The sequence below is a fragment of the Sinohyriopsis cumingii genome, chromosome 7 (assembly GCF_028554795.1).
Source record: "Sinohyriopsis cumingii isolate HCF-2022 chromosome 7, ASM2855479v2, whole genome shotgun sequence".
In the NCBI taxonomy this organism is placed as follows: Eukaryota; Metazoa; Mollusca; class Bivalvia; order Unionida; family Unionidae; genus Sinohyriopsis; species Sinohyriopsis cumingii.
This window is the reverse complement of record NC_142967.1, coordinates 51,605,751-51,612,273: the sequence shown is the minus strand read 5'-3', so window position 1 is coordinate 51,612,273 and position 6,523 is coordinate 51,605,751. Positions and strand designations below refer to the sequence as shown.

The 6,523-nt window shown below is 32.5% G+C and overlaps 1 long non-coding RNA gene across 3 annotated transcripts; it reads left to right on the top strand.

The window, feature by feature from the left end:
• Nucleotides 1–3,836: 3,836 nt before the first annotated feature.
• On the top strand, nucleotides 3,837–6,135 carry LOC149795225 (uncharacterized). 3 transcript variants are annotated; one of them, XR_016422288.1, is made up of 3 exons: nucleotides 3,837–3,868; nucleotides 4,888–5,162; nucleotides 6,002–6,135. It is a non-coding gene; the product is annotated as an uncharacterized LOC149795225 (long non-coding RNA). The 3 variants fall into 3 exon arrangements; XR_016422290.1 differs by having other exon boundaries at nucleotides 3,842–3,864; XR_016422289.1 differs by lacking the exon at nucleotides 3,837–3,868 and adding an exon at nucleotides 3,924–3,948.
• The last annotated feature ends 388 nt before the right edge of the window (nucleotides 6,136–6,523 follow it).

Below are 6,523 nucleotides of genomic sequence, written 5' to 3'. Positions count from 1 at the left end.
CAAACTTTGCTTTATCGAACAGCATTGGTCACACATTGGCCATTCTTTGCACAGAAGCCCCCACAATTTTTCAAACAATGTCAATCTAAACAAACTATAATATAGACTAGTCATTTGCTTAACAAATGTTCAAGTGAGAACAACCAGAAATATATGGGTTTATTTAAAAAGGATGGTATGGTACACCAGTCAGAGTGGTCTTTAGATATATCATGAGATAATCTTCTAGAATATTGACCAATCGAATTCAATTGAATCCACATAATTACAGAGGGTATATCACCATTACATTTTAGTTGCTCTCTATGATTATATTTATTAATTAACTGCAAAATTGTTTAATAGCTGGCAAAATACGTCTGTCAGCATTTTGACTCTCAAACCAAATGGGCTTAGGTGGCAGTAGCAATAAGGTCATTGTCTCTTACCGTAAGTCAGATCTAGTCAGTCAAAGCCATAAGTCATAGCGAATAACAAATTTTCTAAGCATATTTTTGTGTATTGAATTTTCTATATTAGGTGTACTTTTAATCATTATTTTAAAATGATCATAATTAAGTTCATAGACCAATATTGTCCCTGTGAAAAACATAGCTAAAACCTTTTCTGCTTCGCATGAGACATTGGTATTACATGTCACACTGTTGGTATTTATAGGATTTATCATTTCATGCCATCATCCAATGTTCTTACAGGAGCATATTATGGGTTGTTTTGTCATTTTGAGAAATTGTACTTTCAGATTCGCTGGTATTAAAATTTATTTTCCGATAATGATTTTGGTAATGCTCTTTGGGGGATGATAACGTGTGTTTCGTGGGTTCTATACTAATGATTATGTTATGTGTTACCATCTTTCGTGCACCAAAAATGTTGCTTCCGCTTGAAAATGGCAAAAAATATACTTCTCAATGGGCTGGTACGCCTCTCTGGTCATAAAGTAAAAGAAACAAGCAAAACTGAAAAGTTTTTGTAACCCTAAAACACAATTGAATTTACAATGTGATGAAATTAAACTTTGAAATGAACTTACTTTTTTTTAAAAATCTAATCCAAAACACTCCTGAAAAAGTTCACATTCAGTCCCAAAAGAATGAACTGTTCCCATATAAATTGCAGATGCAAGATAATATTGGTCAGCCAACAGTCCTGGTGTGTCAAAATAGCGTTGTCTAAAACTTCTTTGAATAATAACTCATTGTTCCAAAATAAAATTATAGTCCAATGAACACTTAATATTGCCAATGAATAATTCAATCAAATGGGTTTTTCCCTCTCAGATAATATCTGAATACAACATTAAATACGTGTGCAAAATGTTGTTAGAATATAATGCAACAAAAAAGAATAAGATAACTGTCCAGTATTAAGCTACTTATCTACAGGCGCAAAGTCACAACACGCATATCGCCTCGACTGCAATGTGATAAATTGCAAATATCCAACATTGCAAAACATCTCACTTGATTTAACTCATCTAATGTGGACTAATGTAAATGTACTTTTAAAAATTTGTACTATGTATTCTATTTTCAATCCTTGTATAACTGAGTGTACTCTTCAGAGGGACATCATGGATCAGTCATTACCCACCCAAATCTCTTACAGACAGGCTGTTAATGTTAAATAGAAACCAGGTACGTGTCAGACATGTACAGTCATGCATTCCTTTAATATAAACTTCAAGTCAGAGTTCAAACTTTGGCCTGGAATTTATTTCGTTACGAAAACGTTTCTGAAAGGAGATATTAACAAACATTAATACTAATTAAGCTTTTGTCTGATTGGGAAAATATTTAACAAGCTTATGGCTTAGATTCTAACTAAAGTCATGTGTCTAAACATTACCCATAGACAAGTTCATTTTGGTTGTCTGTGTATGCGTGTATAAACACTCCTACCTGGTTTATGATAAATAATGAGTTTGTGTAAAATATTAGGAAATGGCTTTTTTGAGCTTCGCTTGATATTTTTGTGTATATTTTATCTGTATATGATAGTTATGGACACTTTCATTCACGTACGCGTTTTCTCGTTTGAAGGATGGTTTTCTTCGTTTTGGTGTACTTGCAATATAAAGTGGTTCTTCATGGGTCTATCAATTTTCGACTCTTTCTTGGAGAAAAATGAACAGTCGGTACAGCCAAAGTTCAAAATTGATATGGGCCATGCATCTAATTGGTCGGGCAAATGCGATGGGGTCATTAATATACTGACGTAGAGGTTAATTCGATACGTTCTAGATTATTAAGATTAATAAGTGGACAATTTCAAAAGAGTACGGAAGGAGAATAAACATAAGTGGGGTCGGAGTAAAGGAAAATAGAATTTACATTCCACAATACACAAACGGAACGGGCGCAAGAGAGAACAAGAGAAGTTAAAGAAGAAGAAGAAAAATGCGTAAAAAGAAGAAAGTCAATACAATACAGGATTGTAAGATAGAAGCTTATGAACCTTTTTTAGACGTTTTGTTACTCCGTCCGCCCAATACTTGGATCCAATGTGAATTTGGTACACAACAGGCCAGGGAGATTTGGTTATCACGAAATGTTATCATAAGTCCATGCGGTCGTTTTTGAGGACGTGTTTAAGTTCGTGATACGATGTTTTTCTGGATGAAACCTATCTGGTGCATACTGTCCTAACAATAAATATTCAACGAAATGAAAGGTATCGTTTAAACATATTGGAAAGTCATATTTCAAATTTTTTTGTCGAAGCATGATTTATTCGCCTATTGTATAAGGCGTCATATTAGTGATTAGTCAAGCTATGGTTCAAACAATTCAACAATATATATATATGCTCATTTTTGCATACTGGTGCCACAATTACTCAGTAATAACTAATGTTGTAAAGATCAATTCGTTTAAATTGCAATAAATTTAAATGTGGTCGACGAGTTTTTCAGTAGTAATCCAAGGCAAATAAATAAAAGTGAATATACATTTATTAATGGAACCTACACACCAGTATCCGTTACATACATTTATTTAAAGACATTCAAATGCTGTGAAAATTTACTCTAAAATAGGTTCTCAAACTTGCAGAATGTATATATGAATATATTGTAATACCAATATAGCATGAGTTAGCATGATAACGGAAATAGTGTGGTCTGATACTTCACAAATAAGTTGTATGAAATGTATGCTTGCACAGTATATTACAAATGAAAAAGGGGCTAATAGACGCCAACAATCATATCGATAGATCCTTATTTCGTTATAACCTTATTAAGATATATAATTCAAATTATATGCATCTTAATGTTGTGTTTTGTTGAAGATTCGCTGATTCATTTCAAAATGCTGGTTTTCTTCACCACATCAGCAGACCATCAAACGTGGTTTGTAACATGTGTGCGTCACCATGGCAAAAGCTCCCTCGCACGAGCTTACCGGCACAATCACTGCATAAAAAGCTAGATTGATATGAGCATTCTGGAGAAATGATTACCATGTTTGTTGTATTGCACAGAAATAAGCAAAATGATGTATTGCTTGGAAATTCAAGCCGAAATCCAGACACATGCATTTCATAGCCCAGCTATTTCCATGTTAGGGACAGTGTTTATTTTTGAAGCGACCTTACCTCTTTTGAAAATATTGGAAAATCATTCATTTTAGAAATGTCTCTGTCAAATTTGATTTTAAACTTTTTATTTCATTGTGAGCGATGAAGTTCTGTGGCTAGGAACGAAGATAAAATAATAATTGATGACATAGTTTTTTAAGATTTCATGCGAAAAAATGTCCCACAAGCCAACGTTTGAAATGGCACCTAGTAACTATATAAGCATGGGCTTTTAGTAAGATATCAGTTTCGTTCCAGGTCTTACCAGAAGGAAGCTACCGTCAAGCAAGTACTCTCTCTCTCTCTCTCTCTCTGCTGTATTTATAGAATACTCTGTGATACACAGAAATGTATCGTGTCTGCAATAAAGTGAGTATAAGTCGCTATGATGTGTTTTTTTTTTTTTAATTGTTTGTCTTTTCTGAAATGGATTATTAATAGGAACTTTACAATATTTTTTCCCACTATTTATCTCCCACTTTTTCATCGAACACTTAATGCAAAGTTTCATTCAGATTGATAATACATAAATGGGGAAGAGTGTGATGGAATATATGGGCACCTGTACACGTTGGCGTCTCACCAATTAATGAAATATATAGTATGTATACATTGAACAGAGGAAACTAAATACACGTTTCAAACAAAGAATGCTTTTACCTTATAAGGAGTTCATCGTAAATAGGTATTGGTATTATTGTAAAAGATATATTGTGAATTTTGACACAAATGTTTCGTGACATCATATGGTGTTTCCAGTTCGTGTTAAATCGCGACTACCTATAATCCCTTAAGCACAATTGTTCTAGTTTTGCTAATTGTATATGTTAGGAGGATTTACACTGAGACAGATTTCTATAATTGCAGTGTACTATTAAGACAGTATTATGTGTCAAATGGACTTGGATAAAGCGCATTGACAATGCCAAATAATAGGCTTTCAGATTATATTATTTCTCTCTATATTTCGGACTCTTATCATATTAAAATTTAACTATTAATTATATGAAATTCACGTCTGAACCGTATCAAAGCTTTGTATTGGTTCCACTTTAATGCACTTGTGAAAGTTCTGCAAAAAGACATAATGACTTGTAAATATTATATAATCTTCTAGTTTAAGAAAAGAGACTAAATTTGAAAACATCACTCGATTTCTATTATTTTAGCTACACCATACTAAAGGCAAATTGTCATCACCATTTAGCGAACGTTTTGGAAAACAATAGCAAATCAAGAAATGTAACTATGCTTAAAATACAATATTAAATATTATTACTGACCAAAATATTGCCGTATTTTTTCCAGCTCTTTAACCATCATGAAAGTCGTCGCAATCTTTCTATTATTCCTGGTTGCTGTTGCCATAGCAGCACCGGGTTATTCCCATGGAAGTGGTTATTACCCTAGTAGGCGCCATGGATACTCGTTTGGTGGATATTCTCTCGGTGGCGGTGGATACTCGGGAGGCGGATATAGCCGTCGCCATCACGGAGGACCCGGCTATTCTGGATACAGCAGAGGTGGATACAGGGGATAGCGCAGACACGGATACAGTAGACATCATAAGCCATATTATTAAGGTAGTCGATTCAGCAGATACTGATAAGGTTTATTTTTTTACTAAAATTTGATATTTTAGATAATTTGTTTTTCAGATTCATCAACATTAATATGACAAGTTGGCTCTTTATTTTATTATTTATTTATTTTTAATAAATCTGAAATGTACTTAATTTTAAATATTATCAAACAATTAATTTTTAATTGGATTTCAAATAAAATTGCAACTGTAGGCTGGCGTGGAGCTGAGATTTTCAAATTTCATTTAGCTGTCTGATGAACTTTAAAACATTGAGTACTTTATATATATATATATATATATATATATATATATATATATATATATATATATATATATATATATATTTATCCTTAGAACACAATTAGCCTAGTTATTCTAATATTAATTATCACATATTGCATATATTATACCATGCTTTCTTTATTTCTTTATCTCAACCGCTCGCATAAACATTGATACATGCAACATCGATCATATGTGTCGGCTTCCAAAGACTGCGTGTTGACCGTTAATTATGACACAACGTTGAAAATCTCCTTGTATGAAAAGTTTTTATCTTCTTAGAGCGATTGAGTTGAAACAGGTATTATAGATGTTGATTTCCTTTTAAGCATGATAAATAAGAATTATTGCTCACTTTAACCTGTATGTAAGAGAATATCAAAATATACGTTGAGATTTATCAAATATATATGAAAATTCCATTGTTAAGAAAACTAATAGGCACTCACAAAAATAGGCCTCGATATCATTTCATATCTCGTTTAATTATTAGTTGCCAATATTGTATTTAATTCATACAAATTTATACTAGTTCATTTTATTTTCCATTTATAGGTTACGATAATTGGGTGTAACCGTAAAAAGTGGTACCCTTTGACAGTCGTGTTAAAGAAAACGAAATGTATCGTCTGCCATAGTGCGTGTAATACATAAAGAATTTTAAAAATAAACTATTTCGTTGACTGCCATTCTGTCTGCCTACATAACTTCATACTTACCTACCTTTGCTATATGTTTATGAACATCAGTCTATCACACTTAAAATATAAAATCTACTAAATAAATTAGGCAAGAGAATAAATGTTTTCGAGTCAAACAAAATATAAAATCAACTAAAAGATTTTAGGCAAGAGTGCAAATCTTTCCGATATAGTGGAGTGGCCCTGAAAAGAGCAGTTGTATTTTTTAACACCATTACATTAACACAGAGGGCATCGTGATTTATTGACGTCAAGTTGGTTACTTATTCCTTATTCCTGATTCAATAAGGAATAAGTAACCAGTTACCGACTGAATAAAGAATAAGTAACCAGTTACTTATTCCCGATTCAACTATTTATAAATACATTTGGTTAC